At 42.1% G+C, this 12,994-nt stretch overlaps 1 pseudogene; it reads right to left on the bottom strand.

The window, feature by feature from the left end:
• Positions 1 to 1,545: 1,545 nt before the first annotated feature.
• Positions 1,546 to 12,624, bottom strand: LOC127491543 (proline-rich nuclear receptor coactivator 2-like; annotated as a pseudogene).
• Positions 12,625 to 12,994: the final 370 nt, after the last annotated feature.

Here is a 12,994-nt window from a genome sequence, read left to right on the forward strand (position 1 = left end):
AAAAAAGAACTATATAAGCTGGTCTTTAGGCTATTCAAATATTTGAGTTGGGCATTAAATTATCTGATAAATCTGAAAAAATAAAACTTGATCACCCTGCTTATGAACATGAAATAAATTAGGCAGAAATAAAAAAGAGGGCATTGGCATGCAGAATTCTTAAGTTGAACAACAGTGTAACTGGGTTAATTTTAAGTTAAGAGTTTTATTTAGAATTTACCTTTCAAGTTGGTAAAACATTATCAAGGTTTTATATGCAAGATGTGTCTTTTTCATACAGGTGGTCCCCTGGATTACTTACTCATTTCTCACACACAAGAAACTCCACTGGTACCACACATTTAAGTGTATTTGTGTCATAGATTCTAAGAATTTGTGGAAGCCAAAAGGAGGCTTTAAGACTGGAGAAACTCCGGGGTAGCTCATCTTTGGGCTTGATGGGGAGGAGGGGGGGGAGAAGGCAGAATTCCTGTGCTGTATTTCACATCTCTTAAAATTAGAAAGTTTTTTTTTATTATTTATATTATAGAACTCATTACACACTACAATTTCCTTTGAAATATGGTTTACATCCAAATCATCATTACATACACTGGCACTTTTACACGGAGGCAAACTAAAAATACCTTAGACCTTTAAAATTAGGCTATAGAATAAAAACAGTCCATGGTCTTACATTCAGGAAAATCATACTAAAATACTATTCGGAGCATAAAAGCCAAGAACACTTTACACATGCCACAATATCACATGTATTTACATGGCTCTTTCTTCCCTACATAGTTAAAACTTTCACATTATACAATCCCCCACTTTATGCAAGCTTCCCAGGGATGTTAGGAGGCCAGATCACTGTCAGAATAGCTCGTGCAGTGCTATAATACAAAAATGTGTTTGAAAGCTATTGAGTGACCATTAAATACTGTTCCTATGAAAAATGGTTTGGATGTATTCGTTGGCAGACACCTTTCCAACTGCAGTTAAGAAGGCCGATGGGGTATACTGTGCCTCATTCTAACCCTTGAGTGCCCTTTCCACATTGACCACTGCAGAATCTTCTAAACTGTAACTTATTAAGGAAAATTCACATTTTCTTTGGCAGTGCATTAGAATATTGACGTGTTACTAGTTTGAGTGTTTCTAGAACATAAGCTTTCAAAGGTTCAACTAGTTCTTGATACTTCTACATCTTAGGTGATTAATTTGATTCACTGACTTAACTCACTACTGATCCATGAATGACAATCTTAGTTACTTTCCCCTAACACACAAGATAAAACGTATTTTCTTTGCCCTTCCCTAAATCTAAACTTGAATGGGAATCCAAACTTGAATGGTTTCACTTCAAAGTCACTCAGGTGAGGACACTTAGTATGGAGTCCAATTCTTTAGTTATTTTAAGTTGCACTGACACTACCATTATACCAAAGTGTACACAACAAAACAAATGAGATGAGGTATGCTTACTCTAATCAGTTTTACACAAACAGATTACACTCCCTAGTTAAATTTGTTTCAAGCCAATTTAAACATTAGCACTTTATCTTATACATGTACTTTAAGTAAAGTTTAAAGTTGAGATGTCATTATTTCCTTATCTGAAAGATTAAAGGAAACAGAAACCCGGCGGCTTGGTGGTTTGGGAAGAACACTTGGTAATGGCTGCTCACTGACTTTGGCTCCAGCATAGTTCTGATTAGCTTGCAGCTTAAAAATAAGTTAGGACTTGACAAGTTCGAATTGAAGTTTTCATTATCTGGGAAACTTTTGTTCTCCCTTCCATTTCCCCTGGTCTGCCATGCGGCTGCTGACGAGTTATAACCATGGCCTCTTTCTCTTTCCTTAGGAACAATCTGCATCTGCGAATTCTGAGCCTTCGTCTTCCGCCTCGTAAGCTGTTGTTGGTTCTTACTGGCATCTCTAGATTGAGGGGCTGGAATGGTCTACTTCTCTGAACACCCATCTTCAGCTTCTTTGTCATCTTTCAGTCTGCTTCTCAGACTGCAGGATGTCCCCCACCTGGCCTCTTCCTGGCTGCCAGGCCCGGGATCCTAGGTGTTGCTCTCTGGCCTGTAGGTAAGTCTCAGTACGGAAGTTTTCACTGGCTGATCTGCTGAGTTCAGCCTGGGAGCTGAGGCCAACACCTGAGTCTCCTTGCGCACACAAGCGTGAGAGAAGTCCTAGCGACTTCACGCCTGGAACTACTACAGTGGCGCTGCCTCTCCACGTAGAGGCCTCCCCCCCTTTCCAGCTAGAGACAAGGCACGAATCACACAACCCACAAGCACCAACCAGCTAGCAGCTGACCACTTGGTGTCCCAACCGGACATCCGCCTCCTGCCTCAACCGACAAAATGGGCAATGTACACAGATTTTAAAACATCATATTGGGCCGGCGCCGCGGCTCACTAGGCTAATCCTCCACCTTGTGGCGCCAGCGCACCAGGTTCTAGTCCCGGTTAGGGCACCGGATTCTCCTGGTTGCCCCTCTTCCAGGCCAGCTCTCTGCTGTGGCCCGGGAGTGCAGTGGAGGATGGCCCAAGTGCTTGGGCCCTGCACCCCATGGGAGACCAGGATAAGTACCTGGCTCCTGCCATTGGATCAGCGCGGTGCGCTGGCTGCAGCGCGCCGGCCGCGGCGGCCATTGGAGGGTGAACCAACGGCAAAGGAAGACCTTTCTCTCTGTATCTCTCTCTCACTGTCCACTCTGCCTGTCAAAAAAAAAAAAAAAAAAAAAAAGAAATGTCAGGCATCTGGGCACATCAGACCTCCATCACATGCGAGTAAGGGAGGTAAAACTGAGACTGTAGTTTTAATCTGGAAGTGAGGGTTTTATCAAAGCCATTGCCATCAATGCTTGCTAAATTCCCAAGAGTTAGTATTGGCAGAACATACCAAGAGAGGCAAGCATAGACACACATTTTCTTGTAATGTTCCCTAGTGTAATGAAATTCTTGGTCCTCTTAATCAGCTATTCCAATATTCTGCCTGGAAAATGGGGCCATGTATTCACCCTCAACACACACACATACAATGACTCAAAGTCAGTTTCTTTTTCCATTAAGATTTCTCTGCCACACAATTAAAAGGAAAAATCATTTTTAAAGATTTATTTATTTATTTGAAAGTCAGAGTTACACAGAGAGGCAGAGAGAGAGAGAGAGGTCTTCCATCTGCTGGTTCACTCCCCAATTGGCCGCGATGGCCAGAGCTGCGCAGATCCAAAGCCAGGAGCCAGGAGCTTTTTCCAAGTTTCCCACACAGGTGCAGGGGCCCAAGGACTTGGGCCATCTTCCACTGCTTTCCCAGGCCCTAGCAGAGAGCTGGATCAGAAGTGGAACAGCCAAGATTAGAACTGGTGCCCATATGGGATGCCAGCACTGCAGGCGATGGCTTTATCCACTGTGCCACAGCACTGGCCCCATTATTTTTTTTTAAATATATACACTTTAGAGTTCATTCAGGAGAACTTTTCTGGTGGCAATATTATGGAGTCTTCTGAGACATATAGAAATTCATTTTGTAAGCTGCCAACCTAGAGGAAGAGACAGGAGATAGATAACATGATAACTTTCCAAACTTCGAAATATTTCTGTCAAATGAATTGGGAATTTATCTGAAAACACCTGGGAGCCCCAAAGCTGTCTTTTGAAGATGACTTTCTACTCAGACAGTCTCAAAAATGAAAGGTGAATTTTTTATTCATTTCTTGTCCATATAGACATCAATAAGATATACTTTGCCAAAGATGATGTCAGCCTTGCCGACAAAAGAAAAGATTTGACATGATTTCAAAGAAATGTCTGAAAGAATTCTGAGTTGCCTTGACATAAGCCATCCTTATCTGGAGAAGAGGCTGGGAGCATTCAGTTTCTGTTTCTTAAGGGATGCCTTTGTGAATTTGGATTTTCTTTTTTTTTTCCCCAAAGAAACCTTTTATTTAAGGAATACACACTTCATGCATTTCATAAGTACAACTTCAGGAATATAGCGATTCTTCCCATCATACCTGCCCTCCCACCCCTCCACCTCCTCCCTCTCCCATTCCCAGGCCCATTCTCCACTAAGAACCATTTTCAATTAATTTTATACACAGAAGACCAACTCTATACTAAGCAAAGAGCTCAACAGTTTGCACACAAAAAAGTTCCTCAACAATAGCTACAAAAAATCAAATAACTTAGAATAAATTGCACCAACAATGTCAAAGATCTCTATGATGAGAATTACAAAGCATTAATGAAAGAGATCAAGAAGATACAAAAAAATGGAAAAATTTCTCATGTTCATGGATTGGGAGTCTGGATTTTCTGTAGCCTGCTGTCAAACAGAAAATGATCAAAAGTAAGCATTTGTCAATAATAATGTGGGCTACCATGTGAAACACCCATCACAAATTCAAATTACTAGAGCTATGCACATTCTTATAATGAAAGTTATTTGGAGGAAAATTAAATTTAATCTGCACTGTGGGGAGCAAATCCGGACTAGACTGAGTTACTGGAATTAAGACTTATTCTATGCATCTGCTCTCCCACAATATGGCGCTGGGAGAGAAGTAAACAGCTTCTACCCAGCTGCCTCTCACCAACTTGACAAGCTGCAGGAGCTGCTCCTGATTGGAGGAGAGCGGCGTGCTCGGCGTGTGGGCAGCCGAGTTGGGATTGGTGGAGAGGACTATATAGGAGGAGAGAGACGGCATGGTGGTGTGGGTTGGTTGGAGAGTGCGTTGGAGAGTTCGCGGGGAAGTTCGTTACTTCGTTCTTTCTCATTTCTCTCTACTCATTCTTGCTTTGGGAGTTTGCTGTTTACTTATTCTTACTTTACTATAGAAAGGACTTGTATAAAAAGGGAACAACAAGCGCCCGGTCCGGTGCGGCTCCTCCGCGTGTGGAGGAGCAGCAAGTGGTGCCGTGACTCGGATAGGAAACCTAGGAGGGAAAGACCGGGAAGAACTGGGAAAATATCGGAGAGAGAGACTAGCAAACAGCCTAGGGAAAAGCCGGACGAAAGAGGTGCCGGAGGAAGCTGTTGAAAGCCTAGGCATAGACTCAGATACAGACTACGGGGGGAAGCTGGGAGAAATCTCTAAGGTCGAAAGCGAAAGTGAAAGCTAGAACAAACAGACTCGGATGCGGACTGTGGGGAGAGGCCAGGAGAAATGAGGGAGGAATATCGTTGGAGGAAAGTTTGGGGAAACATACCGGGTAGAGAAAAATGTTAGGGAAATTGAAGCCGTGGGGGGCAGGCCAAGGCGGACACGAAAGCCACTTTGGGATTCTCAAGTTAGCCCGGGAATAGGGGGCGAAAAGTTGAAACCAGAAGCTGAAACGTAAGCCAGATTGGGATCCGTCTGATTAGCCCGGGGAGCAAAGGACGGGAAGCCAAACCGTGGGGCGGAGACGTATGCTGGGTTGAATTCGCCAGGCTAGCCCGGGGAACTTAGATTGAATGCTAGTGGCGGACACGTAGGCTACGCTGTGTTACTCGCGGAAGCCGCCGTGTGCAGAGAGAGCACGGGGCGTGAATAGATAGGGAACGGGGCTGGCGTAGGCCGTGGTGCAGACGCGAAGGGCGTGGAGACCGCGGAGCGCGCGAAGCCAAGCCGCGCAAAGCCGGGAAGCCGCACAGATGAGAGAGGCGCAGGCTGAAGCGGCTCAGAGCCGGAAAGCTGCGGAGAAGCAGCCTCGGGGCAGAGCCCGCTGGCGGGGCGAGGCGCCGGGAAGCCGCGCGGAGCCGAGAAGCTGCTGGCAGGGCGAGGCGCCGGGAAGCTGCAGGGATAAGAGAAACAGAAGTTTAGAAGTAAAAGAGAAATAGGAATGCTGGAAGATAGAAGTAAAATGGGAGAAATAGGAATGCCCGGAGATAGAGAAATAGAGAAATAGAAAGGCCTCCCTACAACACTGCAATGTGAGAGCTTGGATTCGGTCTGCCTGATTAAGTGAGGCGATGAGCACCTGGGCGGCTAGCAGCTTATGCGCCGCAGGTCACCGAAGACAGGCACGAATTAACATCAGTAAGGCTTCCCCACAATGCAACAATTAGGAGGCTTGGATTCGGTCTGCCTGATTTAAGGCGGTAAGCACCAGCAAGCAGCTCGACCAAAGCATGAGCTGCAGGTCACCGAAGATAGGCACAAACCAACACTAATAAGTCTCCCCCACAATACGGCAATGAGAAGGCTTGGATTCGGTTTGCCTGATAGGTTTTGTAAGCACCTGCAGGCAGTTCTAGCAGAGCAGAGCATGCGCTGCAGGGCACCGAACACAGGCACGCATCAGCGCCTAAAAACCTCCTCACAACATGGCGAAGAGAGGACCCGGATTCGGTTTGCCTGATAGGACTTGTAAGAGCCTGTGGCAACTCTAGCAAGTAGAGCAGAGTGTGTGCCGCGGGACACCGAAGATAGGCGCGTATCAACGCTAAAAAATAAAAAGAAAGGGGGATCTGTGGGGAGCAAATCCGGACTAGACTGAGTTACTGGAATTAAGACTTATTCTATGCATCTGCTCTCCCACAATATGGCGCTGGGAGAGAAGTAAACAGCTTCCGCACAGCTGCCTCCAGTTCAACCAATAAACTGTAGGACTTGCTCCTGATTGGAGAGCAGCGTACTCGGCGTGTGGGCAGCCGAGTTAGGATTGGCGGAGGAGGACTATAAAGGAGGAGAGAGACGGCATGCACCAGGAACATCTATGGGGAACATCTAAGGGAACGCCTGTGCAGCCCCCGAGAGAGCCGGCCGGCGGTGTGCCGCTCCCCCGCGGAAGTGGGGAAAGTGGCAGGGGGAACTGCCCTTCCACGGAGGTGGAAGGGATAGTAGCCAACCCAGGAAGAACCAGCAGCAAACCCGGGGAGGGCCGAGCAGACGAAAGAACAGCGCAGGGTCCTGTGTCGTTCCTCCACGAAGAGGGGGAGCGACACTGCACAAATTGAACTTATTCAGTTTTGAAGCAAAGTGGCTTTGATTTTGCTTACAATAATTAATGAAAAACACTTATTTTTGAAGTGTAATTTTATAATTTTCTTTGTCCTATGAAGGTAAGAATTTTAGGATTTATCTTTATTTCAGTGAAAAATGTCACTGGAATTTTGATAGGGACCCCATTCAATCAGGATATTGCTCTGTGTAATATGGGCATTCTAAGTATTCACGATTCCAATCCGTGAACATAGGAAGAACATCTTTCCAATCATTTGTAACTTTAGTTTCCTTCACAAATACTTGTAATTTTCAGTGTACATATCTTTCATCTCCTTCGCTAATCATTTGATGTATTCTGTTATTTTTGATGTTATGGTAAATGGGATTGTTTTCTTGATGTCAATATCAGATAATTTGCTGTTACAGTATAGAACACTTCTGATTTGTATGCATTGATTTTGTATCCTACACCTTTACTCAGTTTCTTAGTTCTCCTAGTTCTTTGCTGTAATCTTTAGGGTTTTCTGGAAATATGATTAAGGCATTTGCAAACAGAGTCAGCTTTTCTTGTCTTCCTATTTGGATGCCTTTTCTTTATTTTTCCTGCCTAACTGCTTAGACGAGGACTTCCAGTACTATGTTAAATAGACTTGACAAGAATGATTATCCTTTTGTTTTTAATATAGTGATAAGTGATATGCTGAAAATTTGAAACTGTACTCACTCATCGGTGATATTGGCTATAATTTTTTTGTAGTGTTCTTATCTGGCTTTGGTGTAAGGGTAATGTGGGCCTCATGCAATGAGTTTGGAAATTTTCCCTCCTGTGAAAATTTTTGGATGAGTCAGGGAAGTATTGGTATTAGTACTACTTTATATACCTGGCAGACTTTACCTGTGAAGCAATTTGGTCATTGAATTGTCTTTACCGAAACAATTTCAAGCATTAGTTCATTCAACTTGCTCTTTATTGCTCTATTTCTTCATGATTCAGTCTTGGCAGTTTGTCTAGAAATTCACTCATTTAGTCTAGGCCATCCAATTTGTTGTCATGCATTTGTTCATATTAATCTCATAATCCATTGTATTTCTGTTGTGTAAGTTATGGTATTTCTTCTTTCATTTATAATTTTTTGTTGAATTCTTTTCTTCTTGATTATAGTAGCTAAAAGTTTGTCAATTTTATTATCATTTTCAAAAACTAATTGTCAATTTCATTTTCTCTATGTTTTCTACTCTCTGTTTTGTTTCTACTCGAATATTTATTATTTCCATTCTTCTAATAACTTTGAGTTTAGTTATTTTTTTTCTGGTTGGTTCCTTAATGTATGAAATTGGGTTGCTTATTTGATATTCTGATTTCTGAATGTAGGCATCTGTCACTATAAAATCCCTTTCTAGAACAGCATCTCATACATTTTGGTGTGCTGTGCTTAGAATTTTATTTGTGTATAATTACTTCTTGATTCTTGTTTTGACTGCTTCTTTTATTGTTTGATCAGTGAGAGTGTTTTGTTTAATTCTCACGTATTTGTGAATTTTCCAATAATTCTACTATCATTAATCTCTAGTTTTATGCCATCTTGCTCAGAAAAGATAATTTCAATATTGCTAAACTTAAGATTGATTTTGTTGCCCAACATATTGTCTATCCTAAAGAATGTCCTTTGTGAATTTGAGAAAAGTGTATTGTGCTGATGTTGGATAGATAATTTCGTGTATGTCTTTCAGGTCCATTTGTTTATACAAATCTTTTGATTTCTTCCTCATTTTTGTCTGAATAATTCTGTTGTTCAAAGTGTGGTATTGAAATTCTCTTCTATTGGGCCGGCGCTGAGGCTCAACAGGCTAATCCTCCGCCTTGCGGCGCCGGCACATCGGGTTCTAGTCCCGGTCGGGGCGCCGGATTCTGTCCCGGTTTCTTCTCTTCCAGGCCAGCTCTCTGCTGTGGCCCGGGAGTGCAGTGGAGGATGGCCCAAGTGCTTGGGCCCTGCACCCGCATGGGAGACCAGGAGAAGCACCTGGCTCCTGCCATCGGATCAGCGCGGTGCGCTGGCCGCAGCGCGCCAACCGCAGCGGCCATTGGAGGGTGAACCAACGGCAAAGGAAGACCTTTCTCTCTGTCTCTCTCTCTCACTGTCCACTCTGCCTGTCAAAAAGTAAAAAAAAAAAAAAAAAAATTCTCTTCTATTATTATATCACTGCCTATTTCAACCTTCATTTCTATTAACATTTGCTTTATATATTTAAGTGTTCTGATATTGGGTGCATATACCAATTTTTAAAACAATTTTATAATTGTTTATAACCTTGATGAATTGATCCTCTATCATTGTATAGTGACCATTTTTTCCTCTTGTAATAGATTTTGTCTGAAAGCCAATTTTTTTTCTTATATAAGCAGATCTACTCTTTTTTTTGTTTGCCATGTTTATAAAATATCTTTTGCTACTATTCACTTTCAGCCTATGCTTTCCTTAATGTTAAACTGAGTCTCTTGTAGGCAGCATATTTTGGATCTCGTTTTTTGCTATATATTCAGGAATTCTGTTAATTGCAGAGTGCAATACATTTACTTTTTAATTTAAGAAGCATAGAAGAGCCGGCGCCGCAGATCACTAAGCTAATCCTCTGCCTGCAGCGCCGGCACACCAGGTTCGAGTCCCGATCAGGGTGCCGGATTCTGTCCCTGTTGCTCCTCTTCCAGTCCAGCTCTCTGCTGTTGCCCAGGAGGACAGTGGAGGATGGCCTAAGTGTTTGGGCCCTGCACCCACATGGGAGACCAGGAGGAAGCACCTGGCTTCAGATCGGCACAGCCCGCCAGCCACAACGTGCCAGCCGTAGCAGCCATTTGGAGGGTGAACCAACGGAAAAGGAAGACCTTTTCTGTGTCTCACTGTCTAACTCTGCCTGTCAAAAAGAAGAAGAAGAAGAAGAAGAAGAAGAAGAAGAAGAAACATAGAAGAGAGAGAGAGGTTGGGGTGTACCCATCCATTGGCTCACTCTTCAGATATCTCCAATGACTGGAGGTGGGTCAATCCATAGCTAGGAATTTTGAAGGCAATCCAGAACTCCCACATGGGTAGCAGGGACCCAACTATTTGAACCATCACCTACTCCTTCCCAGGTACACATTAGCAGGAAGCTGGAACTGGGAGAAGAGCTGACACTCAAACCCAGGCTCTATCATATGGAACTTGGGAATCCCAAGTGGTGTCTTAATTTGTAAGCCAAATGCCCACGCTTGTTTACTTTTAAAGTAATTATTTATGGATAACTAAAGTGATTTGGTTTATTACTTTCATATTATTTTGCAGCCCCTTTGTTCCTTCCTCTTCTATTTCTCTGTGAGTTGTGGAGGTTTTTGGAGTGTTTTTTGTTTCTGTTTAAATTACTTACTTACTTCTCTTCATTTTATTTGAGAGAGAGAGAGAGAGAGAGAGAGAGAGAGAGAGATCTTTTATATATTGGTGCACATACCAAATGCCCACAACAGCCAGGGCTGAGCTGAAAACTCAATCTGGGTCTCCCATGTGGGTGGCGGAAACCCAAGCACTTTAGCCAACATCTGCTTCCTCCAAGGGTGTACATTAGCAAAAAGGTAAATCAGATGCAGAGTAAGAGGGTCTTGAACCATGCACTCCGATAGGGGATGCAGGCATCCCCAGCAATTATTTAACCACTGTGTCAAATACCTGCCCAATAGTGGTATATTTTGATTCCTTCTTTTCACATTTATTTATCTACTAGAAAATTTTTTGTAGTTTCCATGGAGCTTATGCACAAAAATAGTCCTTTAAGATAATTGTATTCTAGTTAAGCTGATAACCACTTAAATTCAGTTGCATACAGAAACTGCACATTTGCTTCTCCCTACCACACATATTTCATGCTGTTGGTCACACATCTTACATCTTCTTATTTTGTGCATCTGTTAACAAATTGTTGTAGTTTTAGTTATATTTACTTTTGCCTTTTAACTTTTATACTAAATTAAAAGCAATTTACACACCACCATTGAGTTTTATAGTTTCGTGTTGTTGCTAATTTGCACCTTTTAGTTACAATATGAGGAATTCTCTTCAGCATTTCTCATCAGGCATTTCTAGAGGTGGTGATCTCCCTCACTTAGCATTTTTTGGTCTGAAAATGTCTGTCTCGCCTTCATTTCTGAATAGCAACTTCGCCAGCAGTAGTTTTCTTGATCATCAGGGTTTTCCTTTCTTTCAACCCTTTCATTATAGTGCTGCTTTGCCTCCTAGAAAGCAAAGTTTCTGTTGAGAATTTCTCTGCTGACCTAACGGGGATTCCCTTGTATGTGATGAGTAGTGTTTCTGTTGATGTTTCCAAGAATCTCTTCATCTTTGCTTTTGCAATTCATTTATATATGTGTTTCAGGCTGTTGTTCTTTGGGCTGATCCTATTTGATCTTTGAGCTTCATGAATATTGATGCCTATATTCCTCTCAGGATGTGGGGTGCTTTTAGCTTGTATTTCTTTAAAGGAACTTTCTGCTCCTTTCTCTTTTTTGTCTCTTTCTGGCACTCCATAAGTCATATATTTGCCCATTTGATGGTGGCACACAGGTTCCTTATGATCTCTTTTATTCTTTCCTCTTCTTGTTCCTCTCACTTGCTGATTTCAAATGATCTGTCTTTGGGCTCACTCTTTCTTCTGCATCATCAAATCTACTCTTAAAACTCTCTCTTGAATTTTTCAATTCTCCCATTGCTCCTTTAGTCCCAGAATTTCTCTTAGATTCTTCTTTATAGTTTCTATTTCTTCAGGAATTTATAATTTTGTTAATGCATTGTTTTTCCAATTTCACTGAGTTGTCTCTGGCCACTGAGCATTGCTAGGATGATTATTTTCAGCAATTATATTTCATTTTCAATCTGTAGATCTTCATTTGTTTGGGGTCTGTTACTGGAGCTTTAATTTAATGTTTCCATAATTGCGTTGTTATTTGCCTGATGTTCATTTGTTTGCTTGCTTTGGCATTCTTGCAGCCTTGTGTTCATGTCTGTGCATTTGAAGGAGCAAACACTTCCAGTCTTTGCAGACTCATTTTGTCAGGTAAAGACAATCTCCTGCTGGGTTGCTAGGATGATGTGATTTCCTCTAGGATCACAGTTGATTGAGGCTGGACCTGGTTTACATGACTTCCCTGAGTCTTCAATGAGGTCTTGGTTCCTGGGCCTGGTACCAGGGATTGATTGTGATTTGCATCTAACCCCTAGGTAGATCTACCTCTGGGAGCGCACATGGGAATGCCTCCCTCTGGGTGATTGTGTGTATGTTAATACTCTCAGACAAAAACTGAGAGAGACTATATTTACAGGATCATTTCAAGGTACATATACAATATCAAATTTGATGGGCTTATCTCTCAAGGTGCAAGTGAGGTAATTTCCTGTTTTTTTTTTTTTTTTTTTTTTTTTTGAAGACGGTTCTTATACTAAGACAAAGGCCAAATGGGGCTACAGCCAAACCTATTTGAGAATTGGGTCATTTCTAAGTTAGGAAATGGCATGACAGTTGGCAGTCTTACTACCTGGGAGTATGTTTTCCTTTTCAACATGACTCTTCTAGGTCTTGGGCTCTACCAGCATTTTGTAACTTGTTACCTGAATCCCAAAGCTCCCACAAAGGCACTTTTTCCCATGGATGGTTAAGAAATTATTGTTGCTCAGGGACATGTGAACAAGAAACCTCTTATTCTGCCATCTTGTGTCTACCACTCTTCTCTTTGTCAGTATAGCTACTTATATTGATTTATTTCTAAATATAAAACCAACCTTGATTTTCTAGGATAAACACTACTTGTTCATGATATAGTACCCTTTTTATATGTTGCAATTTGTTGTATTAAATTTTGTTAAGAAATTCCCATCTGTGTTCAATTAGGGTATCAGTGTATAATTCTCACAGTATACATATTCAATATATTTATATATCATATGTATGTATATGCTAAATTTGAGTTTGTAATGACATCTCTGACTTCTATCCTACATTAAAGGATCTGTTGTAGCTTTTTCTTTATGATTGTCTGTAATGCCTGTTAGT

This window comes from Oryctolagus cuniculus, chromosome 3 (genome assembly GCF_964237555.1).
Source record: "Oryctolagus cuniculus chromosome 3, mOryCun1.1, whole genome shotgun sequence".
Lineage (NCBI taxonomy): Eukaryota > Metazoa > Chordata > Mammalia > Lagomorpha > Leporidae > Oryctolagus > Oryctolagus cuniculus.